The sequence below is a fragment of the Oryctolagus cuniculus genome, chromosome 11 (assembly GCF_964237555.1).
Source record: "Oryctolagus cuniculus chromosome 11, mOryCun1.1, whole genome shotgun sequence".
NCBI lineage: Eukaryota > Metazoa > Chordata > Mammalia > Lagomorpha > Leporidae > Oryctolagus > Oryctolagus cuniculus.
Genome location: NC_091442.1, coordinates 38,955,487 through 38,981,568, shown reverse-complemented (window position 1 = coordinate 38,981,568; position 26,082 = coordinate 38,955,487). Strand labels below are relative to the sequence as shown.

At 36.8% G+C, this 26,082-nt stretch overlaps 1 protein-coding gene across 5 annotated transcripts in view; it reads right to left on the bottom strand.

The window, feature by feature from the left end:
• The window catches only part of MACROD2 (mono-ADP ribosylhydrolase 2), a 2,173,823-nt gene that overhangs the window by 2,139,429 nt on the left and 8,312 nt on the right, over positions 1 to 26,082 (bottom strand). The gene's annotated exons all lie outside the window — the stretch shown is intronic.

The following is a 26,082-nucleotide window of genomic DNA, read 5'->3' as shown; positions in this document are numbered from 1 at the left end:
TCTCTATGACACTATGCCTTTCAAATAAATAAATCTGCAAAATCTCTAAAAACAAAATATATATATATATATACACACACACAAGCATTCACAGAATACTGTACAAATATCTGTAAAAGATTAAAAGGCAAGAAGACTAAAAGATCATAGACCCTAGTGCCTAACTGACTGAATTAAGTAACCTCACAATTAATTAACATCTCTCCAAGACCTCAGTTCCTCCATAATATTATTACTTAATTAAATTTTTACATCTTCATAAAAACTGCCTACTATTTGTTAATGCTTAGAACAATGCTAGATACAATATAACATAAGGTAAAATGAAAACAATAAAGATCTAGAAAAATAATAACAGAAATGTTAACAGTATTTATCTTTTTGGAATGAGGGCTTTGGGGAAGATGAAAATCCATCTGTTATACCTTCTGAATGCTCTAGAATAACCATGACTTAATGTACTTATTTGTTTTATGAAAGTATATCAAAATACAAATATATAGAGATATAAATGTATAGTGACCACTTCTAATGGTTTCAAATGCCTTTATTATGCAATATAAATTCATGTCAATAATAAAAATTTGATTCACCATGAGTTTTAATATAATCTTTGAAATTAACTGTATAAACAAAAAAGACCAAGATGGGATTAAAAGGATGGGTGAAGGTTGAAACTTAAACTGATCATGAATGGCTGAAGATGTAATTACACCTAGTAATGAAGTTTCCATAAAAACTCAAAAGGACAGGATTCACAGTTCCCAGATAGTTAAACAAGTTCCTGGAGGGTGGCAAATCAGAGAGCAAATGGAAGCTCTGAGCCCCTTCCCAACTGCCTTTCCCAGGGTATCTCTTCATCTGGTGTTCACTGTATCCTTTGAAAAATTATTTACAATAAACCAGTAAACATGAGAGAACCACAGAAATGAAAGAGGCAATACAGCATATCTGAAACTACCTCAAAAGTTAAAACTGTAAAATACATGTGCTAAAATAATTTTAATATAAACAATATTTAAGGGAAATTACATAATATTTACTTAGAATTAGAGCTCATTTTAAGAAACAGAAAAAAGAAACAATTATAGAAGCTTAAATAAACTTTACTATTATTTACATAATGCAATTTTTCATTGTCAAAGTAACAGAATCCAATCCATATGCAAACTGAGGATCTTCTTACTTTCAATAAAGAGTACTATATGGAGTATATCACAAAAAGTAACAGAGGAATTTAGTGAGATCTTTCTCACAGAGGAAAAAGATACATGAAATATTTAGAAAAAAATGTTATAATTCTACTTTAGAAAAAGACATGTTTTACGGTATTATTTCTATTACAATGGAAAAATATTTACCCAGTCATAGTATTCAAAGAACAGACTTTATATAAAGTCCTTAAAATTCTAAGCTGGAGATATTAACAAGTTACGTACAGCCAAAAGAGTTCTGGGAATGTTATATTCAACAAGCCTGGAGAATTGAAAAGAAAATCTCAGATAACTTGATATCTAAATTTAGATAAGTAAAAGAACAGAAAAAAAAAAAAGATATCTACCCCTATCTCTTCCTGAAAGTTGGCTGCCCTTCATCTAACTAATTAATTTGGTCCCCAAAGGTATACAAACAATCCTGGTCAAATACTTCAAATACATAAAGGGAACGTTTCTATTGATAATTCCTAAGAGTATAGCCATAGGTACAATGTCAATAAGCAACAGAAAAGGGAACGGAGAAAATATAGCAATTTCCCTAAAACATTTTTTTACCTAATAATAAATTTTACAGTGGCCCTTTGACCAACTAATAATCAGAGAGAGGACTGTACATCCAGGAAAATCAGGTTATAAAAATTAACAAGTAGGACTGGCGCTGTGGCACAGTGGGTTAAAGCCCTGGCCTGAAGCGCCGGCATCCCATATGGGCGCCGGTTCTAGTCCCGGCAGCTCCTCTTCCCATCCAGCTCTCTGCTATGGCCTGAGATAGCAGTACAAAATGGCCCAAGTGCTTGGGCCCCTGCACCCACTTGGGAGACCTGGAAGAAGCTCCTGGCTCCTGGCTTCAGATCGGCGCAGTTCTGGCCATTGCAGCCATCTGGGAAGTGAACCAGCAGATGGAAGACCTCTCTCTGTGTCTCTACCTCTCTTAACTCTGTCTTTCAAATAAATAAAATAAATCTTTAAAAAAAAATTAGCAAGTAAACATCTACAAGGTAAAAGGTACTACTCTATAGCTCCATCTTCCCACTGTACTAGAAATCAATGTTTTAAAAAATGACCTGGCTTTGTGTATTAATCACTTAATTAGAACACTTACTGAATTTAGTTGCCTGTCTTATGTTAAGTAAAAAACTCATTGGTGTTCCAACTACCAACAGAGAATATTAATAAATTACATTGCTGGGGATCAGAAAAGGGAAGACTATATAGTACAAACTGAACTTTTTTAGATTAAGCATCTAAACAATTGGAAAGACAAGAATCTTATTCAACTGCCAACCAGTGAAGGAACTGACTGTACCATTTTTAAGTGATTTCCATGCAGAACCTCTCCAAATACGTACTTCTAAGACAGAAAATGCACTATCAGATTCTATTCAACAAGAAAGCAACTATTTTCTAAAATTTGTCTTATACTGTTCTAAAATCAGACTCTCATAACTTTGAATCAATGTTCCAAAATGGTCCCTTCAGACTTAAAATAGCTGAAGTCGCCCAACTTTTTCAAAACTAGAAATAAGGATAAACTAAAATGTAATTATTTTAATATAAAAAATTATCAGTATCTTGATTAGGCTAAGGTATTAATCAGAGGTGTGGGGAGTCATAAATATTGAGACATAGAAATTTGAATTCCAAAACAAATAACATACTATGTATCTTTAATTCTAAGATGCCCTTCTTTTTTTAATATCTCAGAAATTGACAGGTACATGAAAAAAGCATTTATAGTTTCTGTAGGAGGGTGGTGATAGTGACACAGTTTTCCCTGCCTATATATATAAGAACTTATTATTTCTAGTAATAATTGGACAACTGCAACCTCTCAATGTTTTACACGATAGTCCATTACTAAGACTTGTTGTAACTGGCTGAAATACCTTTCATTAACACCATCTAGTAAGATCAAGAGAATGTCAGCATTAACACTTGTAGAATAGGTATGATTAGTTTAGAAGAATATCCCATGTAAACATAAAGTAGTTTCTTAAGTAGTGCTATATGACCAACTCTTAACTACACAAAAAAAGATATTTTGTGGAAAAACGCAAACATTAACAACTCTTGGGAAAAAAGGTTCAGAGGAGTAGCATACTGAGTGCAAAGACACTTACGGAATACCTTAACCAATTTATATCACTTATACTTTCAAAGTATTTCAAAGATACTATATATTAAATGTATATAGCTAAATAAATCTAAAATAATTTTATATTTATTGAAAGATACAAAATTTTATTTTTTATTTTCTATTTACTGAAAGAGATCAAGTTTCACGGAAAGAAAATACTGTGTGACAGTTAATTATCTGTGTCATTTTTCCTTCCTCTTTTAATGCAATACAAAATAACAAAGTCATATAGCTTATTCAATAGAACACAGTATTTCAAGGAAGCTCTGTGCATAATTAGTGCACCTGAGATTATTTACCAAAACCAGTTTCCTGTTATATATTCTTCTGAGTGTATAACAACATTACAATTGTTGGCCTCTCTTACAATTAAATATAGCCATATGAAAGATTTAGCTCATGGGACTGAAAGTAGGGGCCAGCATTGTGGCCTAGCATGTTAAGCTGCTGTCTGTGGCACTAGCATCCTATATGAGTGCCAGTTCAAATCCTGGCTGCAGGACTTCTAATCCAGATCCCTGCTGATCTGCCTAGGAGGGCAGCAAAGGAAGGCCCAAGTCCTTGGGCCCCTGCACCCATGTGAAAAACCTAGAGGAAGATCCTGGCTCTTGGCATCGGCCTGAACCAGCTCCAGTCCTAGCTATTTGGGGGAGTGAACCAGCAGACAGAAGACTTCTTTCTCTGTAACTCTGCCTTTCAAATAAATAAAATAAATCTTCAAAAAAAGAAAGAAAGAAAATGAAGTATAGTATGTCCTGCCCTAGATAAAGCAAGTGCCAACTCAATCCTTTTCTTTTCCTTAAGATTCTCTAGGGCAATCTTAGAAGCAACATTCTGAAGGCATAGCCTCCATCAGCTAGCTCTATCAATGACCATGTGAAGCAGAATGTCTCCCAGCCCAACCCATACATATTTCTATTTCCCAATTACCACCCAGAATAACACAAATCATAAAAACCAACATAGGACTGTTAAGTAAGTTAGAAATAAGTTTCTATTGTGTTAAGCCACAAAACTTGAGAGTTTGATACAGCAGTCACTAACAGCCAAACTAATACATTTGGTTTGCATATACAGTATTATAAAGTGTAAGGAAAATGGTAATCTAAAGGAAGCTCCAAGCTCTCATTCTCCCACAGAAATATCAAAAAGAAACTTCCTGACCCAACTTTGTTGGAGCACAGAAAAGCAGAGTATGAAAGTTTTTGTAGGCGCCGCAGCTCACTTGGCTAATCCTCTGCCTGCACTCCGGGTTCTAGTTCCGGCTGGGGCGCCGGATTCTGTCCCGGTTGCTCCTCTTCCAGTCCAGCTCTCTGCTGCGGCTCGGGAAGGCAGTGGAGGATGGCCCAGGTGCTTGGGCCCTGCACCCGTATGGGAGACCAGGAGGAAGCACCTGGCTCCTGGCTTCCGATCGGCGCAGCATACCAGCCGCAATACACCGGCCGTAGTAGCCATTTGGGGGGTGAACCAATGGAAAAAGGAAGACCTTTCTCTCTCTCTTTCTCTCTCTTTCTCTCTCTCTCTCTCACTGTTTAACTCTGCCTGTCAAAAAAAAAAAAAGTTTTTGTAGCACTTTTACCTGTTCTTGCCCCACCCCCTCAACAAAGCAGTCTTGGTTTCAAAGTGGCCCTGATTTTGAAAGAGCTGCTAGGTTTCCAGTGTCCTCCCATGAATCAAATGGAGCAGAACAGATCTTATTTGCAAATTATTTGTTTATGTCTACTTTAACCTGTCTGGAAGATACTGAGGACTAAGCAAGGTGTTTAATCTCTATTTAGCCTCACACAAAACTCAGGTGGATAAAATAGCAGGCATTTAGCCTCACACAAAACTCAGGTGGATAAAAACTGCAAGACTAGGGGCTGGTACTGTGGCATAACGGGTAAAGCTGCCACCTGTGGTGCCAGCATCCCATATGGGTGCTGGTTCGAGTCCCAGCTACTCTACTTCCAATCCAGCTCTCTGCTGTGGTCTGGGAAAGCAGTGGAAGATGGTCCAAGTGCTTGGGCCCCTGCACTCACATGGGAGACTTGGAAGAAGCTCCTCGCTTCGGATTGGTGTAGCTCTGGCCGTTGCAGCCAACTGGGGAGTGAAACAGCAGATGGAAGACTTCTCCCTCTCTCTGCCTCTCCTTCTCTGTCTAACTCTGACTTTCAAATAAATAATTTTTTTAAAAATCTATATCTTTAAAAAAAACTGCCAAGACTCATGTCTCCTGGTACAGATTAGGGGTGGATATATAATAGATCATGTAAAGCCCCGAGGAGAAGATGGAGTAAGACTATTTGAGAAATAAGGGAATTCAAAAGTAGCAAAATATATGAGGGAATACAGAAAATTATACACATACCCATGCAAGATGTATGCTTATCAGAGAAGACCTTTGATCCCTGTTATCAGAAGAAGCCTACTTAAGTGAAACAGCACCCCAGCACAGGGCTAACTGCAAAGGAAGGGAGGACTCCTAAGGAAATATTTAAAAACCTGAACAGAACACAAGCTTAAGAAACAGATGTCAATAATTAAACACAGTAAGAACTAGTATTTGGGAAAGCCTCAAGACAAGTAGATTAGCAAAAGGAAATCAATGTATAAACAGGATGAAAATATTAGTAGGTAAAAATTAAAATAAAGGATCAACTAAAAACTTTGCAACTCAAAATAAAAGAACTGAAATGAAAAAATTCATGAACGGATTCAGCAGAATTTAGCAGTAAGAAAGGATCAAAGAGCTTGAAGACAGAACAACTGAAATTATGAAGTCAGAAGAACAAAACAAAAACAAAGTGAAGAAAATGAACAGAGTCTAGGGGACTTGATGGACCATCAAGAAGCCCAACATATGCATTATGGGAGTCTGAGAAGAAAAGAGAGATAAAGGGGCAAAACATTATTTGAAAGATAATGTACAAAAACTTCCCAAATTTGATGAAAGACATGAATCTACAAATCTTAAAAGCTCAAAATAAACAGAGTGAATAACACACACACCAAGACATATCAAACTATTAACAGCCAATGACAAAGAATCTTGGAAGCAGTAAGGGAGAAGATATTATCACTCACAAGGGCTCCTCAATTAGATTATAAGTTGATTTCTCTTCAGAAACCTTGGAAGCCAGAGGGAGTTGGATAATACGTTTAAAAGGCCGAAAGGGGGAGAAACTGTCACTTAAGAATTTCATTATTTACAAAATTGTCTTTACAAAATTGTCTTTACAAAATGAGGGAAAATTGAGATATTCCTACATAAACAAAGGCAGAAGTAGTTAATTACTTACAGATCTGGCCTATAAGAAATGCTAATTGGGAGTCAAATGAAATATAAGGATGCTACCCCATCACTCAATATCATCTGAAGAAATAAAGATCTCCAGTAAAGACAGACAAACATAAAAACCAGTATTACCAAAACATTGGCTCATAAACATTAAATTTTATTTTTGACCAAATTTAGAAGACAAAGGTATAAAAATAACTATAAATTTATGTTATTGGGCACACAATGTATGAACACAGAATCTATTACACTTTATAAAAACTCTAACACTTTCTGTAGAACAGTCACAAAAAATAAGGCAATCAAAAGGTGTTACTACCCAAAATATCAACTAAATGCAGAAGGCAATAATGGAGGAAATGAGAGTACAAAAAAAAAAGGCTTTATCAGTGTTTAACTGTAGAATATGCACAAAAGAAATAAGGTAATCAAAAGGTATTACTACCCCAAAAATCAACTAAATTTAAAAGAAGGCAATAATGGAGGAAATGAGGAACCACAAAAGCTGTACCGTTATTTAACTGGTTTAACTGTAAATGACTAAAGTCTTCAACTGAAAGACAGAGACTGATGGAAAAAAAAAAGTAAACCAGATCCAAGTACATATTGTTTATAGGTGACTCACATTAGATATAAAGACACAAATAAGCTGAAATTGAAAACACGGAAAAAGGTACTCCAAGCAAATAATAACCAAAAGGGAGCGTGGGTTGCTATAGTAATATCAGTTAAACAGACTTTACAAAAATATTGTGTCAAGAGATAAAAGACATAATACATTAAATAGTCAATTCATCAGGAGACATAACAACAAAGCTCAAAAATATATGAAGTAAACATTTACAGATCTGAAAGTAGAAATAGTTCTACAATAATATAATTCTACAATAACAGATTTAAATACCTCACTTTCAATACCAGACAGAAGATCAATAATGTAATAGTGAACTCGAAAACACTATAAACCAGTTAGATCTAATACCAAAAAAAAAAAAAAAAATTGAATCCAAAAATAGCATAACATTGTTTATCTTAAGTTCACATGGAAGAATCTCCAGTTTAGACTGTATCTTAGGCCACAAAACAAAAACCATACAAAGAATATAATTTAATTACACACAGATGAAACTAGAAATCAATGAACTAGAAAATTATTTAATTTGTGGAACTTAAACAGTATGAAAGAAGAAATCAAAAAATACAATGACACAAGTTAAAACACAACATATCAAAACTTATGCTGGGGCTAGTACTGTGGCATAGTGGACTAAGCCTCTGCCTCGGGTACTGGTATCCCACACGGGTGCTGGTTCTAGTCTCGGCTGCTCCCCTTCTGAACCAGCTCTCTGTTGTGGCCTGGGAAAGCAGTGCTTGGGCTCCTGCAGCTGCGTGGGAGACCCAGAGAAAGCTCCTGGATCCTGGCTTCAGACTGGCTCAGCTCCAGCTGTTGCGGCCATTTGGGGAGTGAACCACCAGATGGAAAACCTTTCAACACTTCTCTCTGTCTCTCTCTCTCTGTGTCTATAACTCTATCTTTCAAGTAAATAAATATGTTTATAAAAAGTATGCAATCAATGAATGGAGTGCTATTTAAACACTTATGCTATGTAATGAATGGAATTTATTTAAACACACAGATCTTGAAGCAATAACCTAACTTTACACATAAGGAACTAAAGGGAAAAAAGGTAAGCCCAAAATTTAAGAAAGGAAATAATGGAGATTATAGTGGCTATAAATAAAACAAACAATAGAAAAATACAGAAAATCACCAGCACCGCAGGCAGAGGATTAAACTACTGCGCCACAGCATCAGCCCCCATACTTCCTTATAACCAGCATCACCCTGATACCAACGGCAGAAAAAGATACTAAAAGAAAATTATAAACCAAAATCCTTTATGAATAACGGAAAAATAATCAGCAAAATACTAGCAGACTGAATTCAGCAGAATCTTAAAAAGGTCACACAACATTACCAAATGGAATCAGTATCCAGAAAAAAAGAATGATTCAACATACATATACAAATGATGTAATACTCCAGGATAAAGACAGGAGGATATAAACCACAGATTTCCTCTATTAACATAGAATAAATCTAATAAAATTTAACAACCACTCCATGTGGTTTATATTCCATGGTTTTTACTCCACGATAAACAAATAAAAAGACCAACTCAATTAGCTAAGAATAAAAGAGAATGTCTTCAGCATAACAGAGATAAACAGAAAACCTACAGTGAACACCAAACTCAATAGTGAAAACCTGAAAATGTTTCCCTTAAGATCAGGAATAAGACAATGATGTCCACTTTCATTAACTGTAGTCAACATATTATTAGAAGGTATAGCCAGAGTAATTCGGCAGAAAAACAACAAAAGGCATCCAATTTGAAAAGGAAGTTGTAATGTTATCTCTGTTTACAGATGATATGACCATATATGTACAAAACCTGAAACATGATTAATTTCATTTGGCAAAGTTGTAAGACACAAAATCAATACACAAAAATTAGTTGTATTTCTAAATATCAGCATTGAACACTCTTATATAAGTAATTTCACTTATAAAAGAATCAAAAAAGCATAAAACATTTAGTAATAAACTTAACTGAGGAGGTGAAAGATGACATACTGAAAACTAAAAACACTACTGAGAGAAATTCAAGACAGTATAAGTGGAAAGAAATTGTATGTTCATAGCCTGGAAGACCAAATATTACGAAAGTGACAACACAAACAAAAGTGATGTACAGATTCAATATAAAACCTATTAACATCCCAATAGCATTACTTAGAGAAAGAAAACCAATCCTGAAGCTCATTTGGCATCTCAAGGGACCTCAGATAGCCATACAATCTTAAAAAAGAAGAAAAAAGTGAGAAGAGCCACAGTTCTTAATTTCAAATTTTACTACAAAGTTATGATAATGAAAATGGTATGGCTCTGACATTAGAATACACAGAACAACAAAATATCTGCATATATTTTTAAACAGATTTTTAACAAAGGCACCAAGAAAATTCAATGGTCTTAGAATTGTCTTTTAAACAAAAGGTATAGAAAAACTGGATACACACATGCAGAAGAAAGGACCCTTACTTTATACCATATTTAAAAATTAACACATAAGGAGAGGCAGATGGATAACTTCAAATATTCTACAGTATAGCAGGATAGTTATGGTTGACGATTAATTATGCATTTCAAAACAGCTGGTAGAAATTTTTATTGTTTCTAACACAAAGAAATGCTAAATATCTGAGGTGATGGATATGCCAATTACCCTGATATGATCACTATACTTTGTATACATGTATCTCTTAAATATGCACATTATAATGTTCCCATTAAAATTAAAAATACGCTTTTAAAATGGATCAAAGACCTAAATATAACAGCTAAATCAATAAAACTTGGAGGAAAAAACAACCAAAGTCTCCATGATATTGAATTTAACAATGATTTATAGAATATGTCACCAAGAATGGAAGCAACAAAAGGGCAAATAAAGTAGACTTCATCAAAATTAATTATTTAATTAAAGGACACTCTTAAGAGAGTAAAAAGACAATCCACAGACTGGACGAAAATATTTTCAAACCTGTACCAGTAAAGCATTAATATCCACAACATGTGAATTAGAACTATAACTCAGTAAAAAAAATCCAATTCATAAAAGGACAAAATACTTAGCAATTCTTCAAAGATATGCAAATGGCCAATAAGCATCTGTAAAGATAACAATACAAACAGAAAATAATAATTATTGGTATAAATGTGAAAAAACTGCAACTCTTGTGCGTTGTTGGTAGAAATGAAAAATGGTACAACCACTGAAGAAAACAATTTGGGTCTCCTCAAAAAGTTACATACAATTACCATATGATACAATTATTCCACTACTAGTTATATACCCTGAAGAACTGAAAATAGGGACTCAAAATATATGTTTATGGCCATATTATCCTCAATAGCTAAAAGGCATAAACAATCCAGGGGCAACACTGTGGCACAGTGCATTAATGCCCTAGCCTGAAGCCCGGGCATCCATATAGGTGCCAGTTCGAGATTCGGCTGCTCCACTTCCAATCCAGCTCTCTGCTATGGCCTGAGAAAGCAGTACAAGATGGTCCAAGTCCTTGGGCCCCTGCACCCACATGGGAGATCCATTAGAAGCTCCTGGCTCCTGGCTTCGGATCGTCACAGCTCCGACCATTGTGGCCAATTGGGGAGTGAATCATCAGATGAAAGACCTCTCTCTCTGCCTCTCCTTCTCTCTGTGTAACTCTTTCAAATAAATAAATAAATCTTTAAAAAAAAAAATCCAAATGTTTAACAGATAAAAAGAATGTATACATACTTCAAAAAGCAAAAATTCAAAAATGCAGGTACTTCAAAAAGTTTGTGGAAAATGGAATTAAAAGATGTTTTAGTATACAAAAAATGAAATAAATGCATAGTTTCTCTATAATATGTACTTCCTGTGAACATTTTTAAGTTCCCTGGTATATAAACAATGAAATCTGGAATCTTTTTCCTCTAAAATGAATGAAATTCTGAAATATGCTATAATATGAATGATCCTAGAAAGTACTATGCACAGTGAAATGAGCCAGGTAATAGACAAATATTATATATGATTCAATTTACTTGAAGGCTTTAGAACTGGTAAAGTTATACAGACAAAATAAAATAGAAAATAACCAGAGCTTGATTAAAAGAAAGAATAGGCAGTTGTTTCTCAATGGCTACAAAGCTTCTGTTTCAGAAGATGAAAAAGCTCTGGAAATGGATAACCATGATGGTTGTCCAACATTATAAATGTACTTAATGCCCCTTGATTGTATACTTAAAATAGTTAAAATGAAAAATTTCACCAAATATCATGTTACATATATTTTACCACAATAAAAAATTACATAGTTCAAAAACCTACAAGAATTTGGAAGCAGAAAAACCCAAGAAAAAAGCAAAGAATAATTAAAAAAAATAAATGGGTGTACTAAGTTACTGAAAAAAACATGGTCAGAAAGGAAATTAAACTGGTGTGATAAGTAGATACAGAAAAGCTATGAAAGAAGAACAGATTATCTGCAGCAGGAAAAAAAATTGCAAATGAGTAACTTTAGAGAAGCAGTGAAGATTATTAAGGAATGTAGGGGCCGGCACTATGGCGCAGTGGGTTAACGCCCTGGCCTGAAGCACCAGCATCCAATATGGGCACCGGTTCTAGTCCAGCTGATCCTCTTCTGATCTTGCTCTCTGTTATGGCCTAGGATAGCAGTAGAAGATGGCCCAAGTCCTTGGGCGCCTGCACCCACGTGGGAGACCCAAAAGAAGCTCCTGGCTCCTGGCTTCGGATCGGCACAGCTCCGGCTGTTGCAGCCATCTGGGGAGTGAACCAACTGATGGAAGACCTCTCTCTCTCTCTCTCTCTCTCTCTCTCTGCCGCTCTTCTCTCTGTGTAACTCTGACTTTCAAATAAATACAATAAATCTTAAAAAAAAAAAAAAAAAGGAATGGACACTACACACCTTTATATCATATGTACTTCTACAAAATTATTCTTATATTAAGTATATTCACATATTATTCCTGCTCAAAAAACCTCAGTTTTACATTGTCCTGGCGTGTATGTAGCCATTTTTGTCATACTGTAATTTGTCTATATTTTGTTACATGTTTCATCATGAATCCTCCATGTGTTTCTAAGTCTTAGATAACAAGCTGCATTTAGGTAGTTTTAAATAGTTAACATGAAAATTCAATAAATATTTCAGAAAAGATAGAGACATGTTGAAATGCATATAATTTTATAAGCCAATCTAAAGTAAATAAATAAATTTAAAATTAAAAAAAGATATTATGGGGCCGGTGCCGCGGCTCACTAGGCTAATCCTCCGCCTTGCGGCGCCGGCACACCGGGTTCTAGTCCCGGTCAGGGCGCCGGATTCTGTCCCGGTTGCCCCTCTTTCAGGCCAGCTCTCCGCTGTGGCCAGGGAGTGCAGTGGAGGATGGCCCAAGTGCTTGGGCCCTGCACCCCATGGGAGACCAGGAGAAGCACCTGGTTCCTGGCTCCTGCCATCGGATCAGCGCGGTGCGCCGGCCGCAGCGCGCCGGCCGCGGCGGCCATTGGAGGGTGAACCAGCGGCAAAAGGAAGACCTTTCTCTCTGTCTCTCTCTCTCACTGTCCACTCTGCCTGTCCAAAAAAAAAAAAATTAAAAAAAGATATTATGAAGTCTCTTTCATTTAGAAAGGCTATTGGGGGGTAGAGGGCAAGTAGAAAATAGAAAGCTAAAGTTGGCTTTGGAGCCAGCACTATAGCGCAGTAGGTTAATCCTCTGCCTGCAGCACCAGCATCCCATATGGGCACCAGTTCCAGTCCCAGCTGCTCCTCTTCCAATCTAGTTCTGCTATGGCCTGAGAAAACAGTGGAAGATGGCCTAAGCGCTTAAGCCCCTGCACCTGCGAGGGAGACCCGGAAGAAGCTCCTGGCCCCTGTCTTCAGACTGGCCCAGCTCCGGCCATTGCAGCCATTTGGGGGAGTGAACCAGCAGATGGAAGACCTTTGTCTCTGTAGCTCACTCTCACTGCCTGTAACTCTACCTCTCAAATAAATAAAATCTTAAAAAAAAAAAAAAAGTTGGCTTTGGCTATTACCAGTCTGCAATCCACTTTAAAGTATCTGCATTTACTGATCAAAGGGTATTTAACTAAAATACTTATTTATTAGTATAAACAATTTAATGCATTAAAAGTAAAACTACTACATTCATGTGTGGTGCAGCAGCAGACTTAAGTAAAACATATAGAAAGAACTTTTCATTGTATAGTCTCAACACCAAGTTTTTTTTATATCAAATAAATATTTTTGTTTCTTTTTTTTTTATTTTTTTGACAGGCAGAGTGGACAGTGAGAGAGAGAGACAGAGGAAAGGTCTTCCTTTTTCCATTGGTTCACCCCCAAATAGCCGCTGCGGCCGGTGCGCTGCAGCCTGTGGGTGCACCGCGCTGACCCGAAGCCAGGAGCCAGGTGCTTCTTCCTGGTCTCCCATGCGGGTGCAGGGCCCAAGCACTTGGGCCATCCTCCACTGCCTTCCCGGGCCACAGCAGAGAGCTGGCCTGGAAGAGGAGCAACCGGGACAGAATTCAACACCCTGACTGGACTAGAACCTGGGGTGCTGGTGCCACAGGCAGAGGACTAGCTTATTGAGCTGTAGCGCCGGCCCAAGATTTTTGTTTCTATATTATTTTTAAAAACAGGACAATTCAAAGAAACTTAGTGGTACACACTGTAATGTACAATAAAACATTTATCTGTTGTCAAAATAATCTTGTACAGGAATTAAAAGGGTCAAGAAATAAATAAAGCAGAGGAAAAACAAAACCTTTAGTGATTCATAAATTTCTATGTAATTGCATATTTTCCATCATTTTAGATGTTACATAACATCAACTCCCAAACAACTGATTCAACCAGTGCTCTTATCTTCAGAGTAAAATTATACAGAAAGTTTGTTTGCTTTCATAGAATAAATTCCATCTATTCTTAAAATTACTATTTAGTCTAATTCTTTCATAAAGAATCAAATTCCTTTTCTATAGAAAAGGACTTTTTTGAAGCAAACCAACTAACTCTGTAAAGGATTTAAACAGGTTGTAATACCAAAATAATTTCTTAAAGTTTACTGAAGTATCCAGGATGAATAATGCAAAAATGTAAATGCATTTAGAATAGCAACACTTTAAAATTATTCTACACTTGAAAATTTACATATAATAGACTTCCATGTCTAAGTTCGCACTCACCTAATATAAGCTCTGTTGACATTTACACTCCCAGAAAGTAAAATGAAGCTTAAATACTACCAATAACATATAATGCTCATGAATACATAGAACATACGAATTCTTGTCCTTGACTCAGCTAGTTAAGTACCTGTGTAACAGTTCAATAAAACCCTTATTGAAATTTTTCACTGGGCTGCCTTACATTTAAAAGTTAATAAAACTAACAATATATTAAAGCAATGTAAAGGACCCAGCTTAATTTGTAAGCCTTTTACACCAACAGATCTTCACAATACAATGAAGATATGTAGGAAGAAAATAATGTACAAAAATATGGTAGTTTATTGTTTATTCAATTCAGACAATAAATACTGTGCACCAGTACTATGAGAAATGCTAGGGATATAAAGGAGACTTAAGATAACACCGTCCCTATTTTCACAGTAATTAGAGTTTCCTAAAGGAGACAGATCTAATCAGATAATTCTGAGTACACAAAGACCAACTGACATAAATACTCTATGAAAAGGAACACAGCTCTAGGAAAAAAATATGATAAAGGAATGTTCTAGAGTAAGGGGTCAGGGAAGACTTCACAGAGAATAAAAGGCTTTCAATTTCAGAACTGAAAGATGAGAAAAATTAAGCAGATGAGTGATGAGAATTATTTCAAGTAAGGGCACAACAGTGGGAGGGAGTATAGAACACTCAAGAAACAGAAAAGAACATAGTATTCTGTATCCAAAGACTAAGAAAGACATTTGTGTAACACAATGGGAAAAAAAGGGCCAGACTACAAAGGAGGTCATTTTAGGGTCTTAGTCTTTACCCTAGTTTTTACTTCTCACACATCTTTCCAGATAATGGAAAGTTTCAAAAATAACTGCTAAAAGAATATGCCATAGTAGTCTTAGTTATGCAGATATATGGTTTTTAATTAAATTTATTTTAAGATGATTTACGAGGGAAAAATTAAATCACCGCACACTCAGAATAAAACATTTTTATGTGAGATGCTAGAGTTTTTTGCCTGGCGTCCTATTCTACTTCTACAGACTATTTTACTTTAAAATGTAACTGTTCTGGGTGGCGCTGTGGCTTGGTAGGCTAATCTTCAGCCTTCAACACTGGCACCCCACATGGGAGTCTCTTTGTGTCCCGGCTGCTCCTCTTCCAGTCCAGCTCTCTGCTAATGGCCTGGGAAGGAAGTAGAAGATGGCCCAGTTACTTGGGCCCCTGCACTCACATGGGAGACCCAGAAGCTCCTGGCTCCTGGCTTCGGATCAGCTCAGCTCTAGCTTCTGTGGCCATTTGGGGAGTGAACCAGTGGATGGAAGATCTCTCTGTCTCTTCCTCTCTCTATAACTCTGTCTCCCAAGCACATAAATAAATCTTAAAAATAAATAAATAAATAAAATGTAACTGTTCAAATTGAGTATAACTATAAAAAGGAACATGGAGAAATAGGAAATACTATATATAGAAAATTTATATATAAATATATATATAAAACATAGAGAAAATTTCAGATTTTACATTATATTAAATTCCTTCCTGTTTTTATTACCATTTTAGGTATTAAATTGTACCCTATCTTACAACTAACAACTACACAACATTTAATACAATAGTTATTAACATACTATATAAAGCTAGAGCACATTACCTATTTTATCACAGCCATTAAGTTTGTTAAATTTCTTTTACATTTATGGTCCCTCATCTCACTCCATGTAATATATTCGATAGTGTAAACAGCTATATTCTTATTTCCTCAGTCCTTATAGTTAATAAGGATACTAATACTCAAAAAATTACTGCAAATTTACTAAGGACAGAAGTACCGGATTATATACTAGAGTTGTGAGAGGATTCAGTTACACTTTCTTTTATGATCTCAAACTATCACTTTTCAAGGTGAAACATAGGTAAAATACAAAATTCAATGTCTGTATCAAATGATATCTCAAAATGAATACACTGCAGATTGATAAGTTTAGATTTAGGTTTTATTTCTTGGGTCAGCTATCACTTCTTGTAAATATAATTTAAGAGCAGAAATCAGTTCTAATAAATGGGAAGAAATAGGATAAAATTTTAAGCCACCAGGCTAGTATTATTAATATGAATGAAACTGATCACAAAAACTCAAATCAACCTATGCACGTCAAACACAAATCAATATACATCAAATGAAGAGATCTTCAGATTTATAAACACTATAGTTCATATACTTTATAGTTAAAATTTTTCAATTGACCTATAAATCATATTTGAATATAAATGAACACATAAGACACAAAATATAAAATTTCATTCTTTGTTAACATTCTATCTCAGAGTAGTTTTAAATTAACAAAACAAAAATTGTGGGATAGTAATAGAGTTCCCATAATCCCTCACCTTATCTCCCCTATTAATATTTCATGTTAGTATCTTTGTCACAATTAATGAACCACACCCAGCTTCCAGTCTTTTTCAATACAAACATCTTTAATTCTTCCCATTGTTCCTAGCTTCTAGTAGCCATCATTCTGTGTCCAGATGAAATTTGTTTGCTAATTTTTGTTGTTTATTTTAGCTCCCACATGTATGAGAGTATATGAAGTATCTGTCTTTCTGTGTCTGGCCTTTTTCAATGGACATGACATCTTCCAGGATTATATTCTTTGCTGTAAGCAACAGGATTCCATTCTTTTTATAGCTGAAAAACGTAGTGCCTGTATGTATGTACACACACATTTTCTTTACACATTCATCTGATGATGGACAACTTGATAATTCCATATTTTGGCTATCATTTATAGCAGCTATCGCACTGCTATAAACAGATACAGCAGGTATCTCTTTTACACAATGAGTTCATGTCTTTTGAATGTAATGGGATTGCTGAAACATATGGCAATTCTATTTCTAGTTTTTTAAGAAATCTCCATATTGCTTGCAACAGATGTTACACTAACTCACATTCCCACCAACAGTTTATTAAGAGTTTCCCTTTTCTCCACATCCTCACCAGCCCTTGTTACTTTCTTTTTGATAGTGGCCATTGCAATAGGGGTGAAATGCTATTTCATGGTGGGGGTCTTTTTTTTTTTTTTTTTTTGACAGACAGAGACAGTGAGAAAGAGAGACAGAGAGAAAGGTCTTCCTTCCGTTGGTTCACCCCCCAAATGGCTGCTATGGCCAGCGCACTGTGCCGATCCGAAGCCAGGAGCCAGGTGCTTCCTCCTGGTCTCCCACATGGGTGCAGGGCCCAAGCACTTCGGCCACCCTCCACTGCCTTCCTGGGCCACAGCAGAGAGCTGGACTGGAAGAGGAGCAACCGGGACAGAATCCAGCACCCTGACCGGGACTAGAACCCGGGGTACTGGTGCCCCAGGCGGAGGATCAGCCTAGTGAGCCATGGCGCTGGCCTTTTTTTCATTTGTGTAAGGTGAACGAATTTCATGTATCACTTTACCCTTCCTCCTGCCCATGCTCTCACCCTTCCTTCCTTAAAAATTTTTAAGATGATCTACTTTCAGTTAATTGTATACTCATAAGATTAACCTACACTAGGTAAATAACTCAACAAATAAAAGAAAAAAAAATGTCCTTCAACAGTAGAGAAAAAGGCTGTAAACAATCATCAAATCTCAAAATGTCAATTTCATTCATATACATTGCATTTTTTGGTATTCTATTAATTACTACAGATCAGGGAAAACATACAGTATTTGTCTTTTGGGGAATGGCTTATTTCACTAAGTATAATGGTTTCCAGTTGCATCCATTTTGTAGCAAAAGACAACCCCTGTCAACCCCTCCAGCCGGACTCAAAGTCAGTGAGTTAACTCGGATTTTTCACTCTGGTAAAATACCCTGGTCACATATGTGCACAAGAGCTGCCGCAGCCTCTAATAGTGTCAATACGGTGTCTTCTCCCCACTAGTTGCTGGGCATCCTTGTTGGGGGGTAGGGAGAAAGAAACATGCTTTTCTTTCGCTGGAATAGGCAGTTACCTGCCCTGTGCTAGGGATCCAGGCCAGACTCAAAAAAATTGTGATCCACAAGTAAGTCTCTTCCTCGGGGAATCATCACCAGTGGCACAGGCTGCTGCAGTCTGCTCTTGCTTCAATTTCCAAAGTTATCTCCTCCAGCTCTGAGCTGTGGAGGTCATGTGTGGTGTCCCCACTCATTGCTGCATGTCCACACGTTCCACACTGCTCCACAGTGTCCTCCTTCTTTCTGTAGAATTTCCACTGCCAACGTCTCTCCAACTCTCCCTTGGAAATGCACTTCCTCCTCTTTTCTTCTGCCATTTTCCTATGATCAAAAACACTACATCTTTTCCCTATTCTGCCATCTTAAAATTGCTCTCATTGTGTTTTTGATTTACATTTCCCTGATGGCTAGTGATACTAAGCATTTTGTCATATATTTCTTGGTCATTTGTATATCTTCTTTTGAGAACTGCATATTCAGGTCTATTCCTCCTGTCTTAACTGGATAGGTTGGTTTTGTTGGTGGTGTTGTTGAGTTAATTGGGGTTGTTGATATATTCTAGGTATTAATCATTTGTTTGATAAGTAGCTGGCAAATTTTTTTCCATTTTAATCAGATATCTCTTCATTTTATCGATTGTTTCCTTTGCTACACAGAAGCTTCTGAGTTTGATATAATCCCATTTGTCCAGTTTGGATTTTGTTGTTTGTGCTTTTGGGGTCTTATCCAAGAAATCATCACCTGTGTTTCCCTATGTTTTCTTCTAGCAATTTAATAGCTTTGGGTCTTGCATCTACATTTTTGATCCATCTTGAGTTGGTTTTAGTATTTGGTGAGGAGTAGCAATCTAATTTCATTCTTCTATGAAATATATGTCCAATTTTGCCAGTGCCATTTATTGAAAAGACTCCTTTCTTCAATGTTCCAATGTTCTTGGCACTTTTGTCAAAAATCAGGTGACGGGGGACTGGCACTCTGGTGCAGCAGGTTAAAGCCTTCAGTGCTGGCACCCCTTACTGGCAGCAGTTCGAGTCCTGGCTGCTCCATATCCAATCCTGCTCCCTGCTAATATACCTGGGAAAGCAGAAAATGGTTCAAGTCCTTGAGCCCTTACACCCACATGAGAGAAATGTAAGAAGCTCCTGGCTCCTGGCCTTGGCCTGGCCCAGCCATGGTCATTGTGGCCATTTGGAGAGTGATCCAGCAGACAGAATACTCTCTCCCTCTTTCATTCCCCTCCCCCCTCTAATTCTGTCTTTAAATAAATAAATAAATCTTATTTTAAAAATATCAGAAGTGCACTGTTCCACTGATCTGTGTGCTGTCTTATTAATTACAGCTTTATAATACGCTTTGATATCAGGTATTGTGATGCCTCCAGTTTGATTTTTTTCCCCTCAAGATCACACTGGCTATTCTGGATCTTTCATGATTCCATATAAATTTTAGGATTTTTCCTAATTCTGTACAGGATTTTATTGGTATTTTGATAGTGACTGCACTGAATCTATAGATTGCTTTAGGTAGCATAGATATTTTACTAATTCTTACAATTTATGAGCAAAGAATATCTTTCCTTTCTGTATGTCCTTCATCAATTCTTTCAACTATTTTCTTATTATCCTTATAGAGATCTTACACTTTGGTGGTTAAATTCATTCCTAAATATTTGAAATTTCTGCAGCTATTATAAAGGGGATTTCTTTTTTAATTTCTCTCTCAGCAAGACAATTCCTGGCACAAATGCTGCTTTTTTGTAAGTTGATTTTGTACCATGTAACTTTATTGAATTGGTTTGTCGGTTCTAACAGCTTTTTGGTGGGGTGTTTAGGGTTTTCCATGTATAACATCATGTTATTCATAAACATGGTTATTTTGACCTCCTCAATTACAATTTTGGTGCCCTTTATTTCTTTTTATTCCTTAACTGTTCTAATACTTGCAATACTATATTAAATAATAACTGTAAAGTGGACTTCCTTGTCTGTTGCAGATATGAAGGGCAATGTAAATGATCAATTTTTAAAATATTTCATCACACATGAGTATAATAGCCTTACTACAGTTTTCACCTAATCATCCTCATCATTTATATTATTTTTCCCTTTGCTATTACATATGGACATTAAAAGTTCATTCAGGCCGGCGCCGTGGCTCACTAGGCTAATCCTCTGCCTTGCAGTGCCGGCACACCGGGTTCTAGTCCCGGTTGGGGCACTGGATTCTGTCCCGGTTGCCCCTCTTCCAGGCCAGTTCTCTGCTGTGGCCAGGGAGTGCAGTAGAGGATGGCCCAAGTGCTTGGGCCCTGCACCCCATGGGAGACCAGGAGAAGTACCTGGCCCCTGCCATCGGATCAGCATGGTGCGCCGGCCGCAGCACGTTGGCCGCGGCGGCCATTGGAGGGTGAACCAACGGCAAAGGAAGACCTTTCTCTCTGTTTCTCTCTCTCACTGTCCACTCTGCCTGTCAAAAAAAAAAAAAAGTAATGATTCAAAGTCCACCTATACTTATAGTCACAGCTATTTTCTCTGATACCAACTAGTCAAAGAAAATTTGCATAAGCCTGGCAAGGTCTTTGTCAATGTTTTGCTCAATTCAGAAATTCACGACATTGCTTCTCTGGGTAGTGGTCTTAGTATGGAAACAGCAAAGGAAAAGAACACAACATATATCAATTAAACCCAAAATTGAAACTGTTATCTACAAATAAGCAATGCTTTCTTTCTATCATAATTTATCCATGTATCCACTTATATATCTAACTTTGCTTTATCCTCAGACTACAGTTTAGTAATTATATGCTTTTGTATGGGAGTTATACTTTAAGTACATACAAATACATTCTTTTTAAACTGTTAACCACTGAAGTATTCTCAATTAACGTGCACATTTGCACACATGTATGTAAGAGCATATGTGAAAGATGGAAAGATGGAGGGAGGAGAGAAAGACAGATACCCATACACATGCAAAACAATAGTCAAAATTTAAAATAAAAAGACTCTGGTTACCTTTGGAGGATTTTAGGGAACCAACTCAACTCTAAAACTGGTAGATACAGAAACCTAAGTTATTCTGCCTCTCCAGCTGAACTATACTGCACAATAGCAAAAGAGTTGATGTAAGAGAAAGTTACTCTTTTATAGAAGTTTAGCTAACAAAAGAAGAAGGACTGATAGCATTTAAAATAAAATAACATTGTTTACAACTTTTAATGAAATAATAGATCTAAGCAACAAACATCAACAGCTGTTAAAGTCATTGAGTGGGGTTGGTGCTGTGGCATAGCGGGTAAAGCTGCCACCTATAGTGCCAGCATCCCATATGGGGGCCAGTTCAAGACCCGGCTGCTCCACTTCCAATCCAGCTCTCTGCTATGGCCTGGGAAAGCAGTAGAAGATGGCTCAAGTCCTTGGGCCGCTGCAACCGTGTGAGAGATCCAGAAGCTGCTCCTGGCTCCTGGCTTCAGATTGGCGCAGCTCTAGCCGTTGCAGCCAATTAGGGAGTGAACCAACAGATAGAAGACAACCTCGCTCTCTCTCTCTCTGCCTCTCCTTCTCTCTCTGTGTAACTCTTTCAAATAAATAAAATAAATCTTTTTTTTTTTTTTTTTTTAAAGTCAGTAAGTAAAAAGCTGACAGGGAACTTTACACTACAGAGAATAGGCTGGCTAAACTTGAACCCAAAGGTCAGAATTGTTGCTCAATGGATTAAGCTGCCCCTTAGGACAACAGCATCCCATATATGTCTGCTGGTTCAAATCCTGGCCATTCTGTTTCCACTCTGACTTCCTGCTAATGTGCCTGTAAAGGAAGAAGAGAATGGCCCAAGTACTTGAATGCCCACCACCCACATGGAAGACAGGCTGGAGTTCCTAGGGCTGGCTTGGGCCTGCCTCAGACATGGCTGTTACAGCCATTTGGGGAATAAACCAGAAGAGGGAAAATCTTTCCCTCCGTACCACTCTGCCTTTCAATAAATAAATCATGAAAAATTCAAAATGTGAAAATTCCTAAGGGATAAAAACCCAGTATATTCAAAGAATAAATTATAAGGGGGTGAAAAGGAAAGAGAAATAACCATAGTTTAAAGGTGAATTAAGGGCCAGTGCCGCGGCTCACTAGGCTAATCCTCCGGCTGCGGCGCTGGCACCCCGGGTTCTAGTCCCGATGGGGCGCCGGATTCTGTCTTGGTTGCTCCTCTTCCAGTCCAGCTCTCTGCTGTGGCCCAGGAAGGCAGTGGAGGATGGTCGAAGTGCTTGGGCCCTGCACCTACATGGGAGACCAGGAGGAAGCACCTGGCTCCTGGCTTCGGGTGCCGTAGCGCCCATTTTAGGGGGTGAACCAATGGAAGGAAGACCTTTCTCTCTGTCTCTCTCTCTCACTGTCTAACTCTGTCAAAAAAAGACAAAACAAAACAAACAAACAAAAAAAGTGAATTAAGAAACACATCAGGCGCCGTGGCTCAATAAGCTAATCCTCTGCCTGCGGCATCAGCACACCGGGTTCTAGTCCCGGTCGGGGCACAGGATTCTGTCCCGGTTGCCCCTCTTCCAGGCCAGCTTTCTGCTGTGGCCCAGGAGTGCAGTGGAGGATGGCCCAAGTGCTTGGGCCCTGCACCCCATGGGAGACCAGGAGAAGTACCTGGCTCCTGGCTTCGGATCAGTGCGGTGCGCCGGCCGCAGCACGCTGGCCGTGGCGGCCATTGGAGGGTGAACCAACGACAAAAGAAGACCTTTCTCTCTGTCTCTCTCTCTCACTGTCCACTCTGCCTGTCCAAAAAAAAAAAAAAAAAAAAAAACACATCAGTTAAGCATATCAATTAAATGTAATATGTGGACTCTGATTACTAGATCTTGATTCAAACAAGTCAACAGCAAAAACCAGAAACCCTTTATGAGAAAAACAATGAAAACATGAATACTTGATATTTAATTGTATTAAGGAATTTTTCAGATATGATAACAATATTATGGTTATATTAAAACAACAAAATGTATCCATATCTTTTAAAGATACACAGAGATGTATACATTTATGGAAAATCAGTATGATACACATGATTTGCTTCAAAATAGTCTGGGGGAGGATATGAGACTACTGGTACAGGGGTGTAGTACAAGTAGCCATGTATTACTGTTGAAATTGGGTGGTGTTGTATGAAAATTCATTATTTATTCTATTTACATAAATTTTAATGCCAATTATTAAAATAAAAGAAACAATTGTCTTTGTAGACAACTTCAGAGGCATTCTTATTTAAAATACTAATTGAGCCCATCTACACAAAAAAGCACCACTCCAGGTTCAAGAGACACAGTATGATATGAGAGACAAGTATTTTAAAAATTCCCCCAGCATAGCAATGTACAAATCAAATAGAATTATATATGCTAATACAAGGAAGAAGTATTTATAAGCATATAATTCCGAAACTTTGCTAATATGACAGAAATGAACATGAATAATAAGCAAATTACTTATTGTATAGGCTTCTTTAATAATCATCTTCCATTCTTTCTTGTTCTGATCCACAACTTTCCAACATTACCAGAGCAGTAAAGCAGAGTAAAAATATTAGCTACTTGATTCTCTCTTTCCATGCAAACACTGATTTTAAATTGTTTACCTATTTTTGGTTTCCTTTTAAGAAGACTTAAAATAAAAATCACTACAAACATTCTGATATTCCCCACTTTTTAATTTTATACTATAATAATAAGTTTTTAATTAAAGGACATCTGAGCAAAGTCAGGAAAAAATTAAAGACAAAAATCCAAGAACTTTCCATGTGATCATGGATAGTAAGGCCAAAATGATATTTTATAAAAACACAGGCTGAAGTGAGTATAGGGCACAGCAGGTCAAATCAACAAATGGAGTACTCACATCCCACTTTGCAGTGCCTGGTTCAAGTACCAGCCATTCAGATTCTGATCCAGCTTCCTGCTACTGCCCTGGAAGGTAGCAGATGATAGCTCAAGTACCTGAGTCCCTGACACCCACATGAAAGACTTGGATTGAGTTCCAGGATCCTGGCTTCTGCCTGGCCCAATGCTGGCTTTTATGTAAGCATTTGTGGAGTGAACCAGCAGATGTAAGATAGCTCTCTCTTTCTTTCTTTAAAACAAAATGAAAATAAAAATAATTTTTAAAAACAGTTATGATAAACCATTAAATTTAAAGTTTATGTACTATCCTAGCCCCAAAAATATTTCCAAAAGCTGTAACTAAGTAAATAGTAATTATAAACAGACTTCTTACAATACTTAGTTTGAAATTTCATTATTTAGAAATTTAAACTATCATAAATATCAATACCTACTCATATACACTTAACAATAACACAAACATTTCAAAATATAAAAATATAGCTAGAAGTATAATGGTCCTTTATCTTTTTTGTAAATTTGTATTTTAAAGAATATTCTAAACTGTCAAAATACTAAAATTCTCTTGACAAATATTTTATTATAACTGAGTACCAAACAGGTAACACAGAAAGTACATTTGAAATATGCATATTACATGAATAAATTAACAAATAGTACTTGTAGAATCAGCCATCCCATTTCCTTAAAAAGGGGCCTATCATCAGTTTCTAGTTCATAAAAGAGAAGCAAGTAACATTTCAGATGCTAGATGTTAAGAATAAAATACTATTTTATAGAAATACAATTTTTATCACATCACCTAGTTCCCCATGAAGAACTTTCAAATCAAAAACATGAAGGGAAAAAATGAAATACATTGGACAGTTATAAACCACTTAAAAAGTTCACATTGGGAGACAGAATTAAATACACATCATCTAGTTAGAGAATAACCATGTCAGGCGTTATTGAAAGTATCTTTTCCGATTTGGGAGACATATTTTGGCATGTAGTAGCTCTGAAAACATCCAATTCTGAGTTCTCTTAATATGCTAGTTCTCCCTCACACTGCTACTGCTGAATCTTCAAACAAAAGCAGCTAACAGAAAAGTGAAGACTCCATACAGAGGTGAGCAGAACCCACATTAAGCAATGCAGCAGGGTCTCTACTGTCAATTGTTTTGGCACCAGAATTCTACCTCTATTTTCAAGAGGCAAAATTCATTAAAAGTATCATGTACTGCACCCTTAGAAAACTGAAGAGATAGAACAGTGATCAAAAAAGATAATCAAATGAATGAAGACAAACTGAAGAGATTTACTAGCCATAAATAAAATGGTGCTCAAGTGTTCAATATCAGTTGCTTATAATCAAAAAATAAAAAATAACTAATGCCCAAACACGAAGAGGAATAAGACCCTAGGTCACATAAGATCAGAACTCTATCTTCCTGATTTCTAGCCCTGTTTTCTTTTCATTCACACAGCACGACCTTCTATTTGCATGATGTCTTAAACCATCATTTGAACAATTCACATTTACTAAAGACACTGGGAAGGCAGCTAAGAAGTTCACATTCCAATCAGCTTGTCCAGTGACCCCCAAGAGAACTTTTTTGTAGAGTCATTCCCACTTGCCCAAGGTCACACGTTTCCAAGCAACATCTTCTCATTCCTAACCTCACATTTTTATTTTGTTTAAAAACAAAATTCTGTCTAAAGCCCAAACCTTCAAATGAATGTGTTCTCTTCATGGATATCACAACATAATTTGGTTAGTATTCCCACAG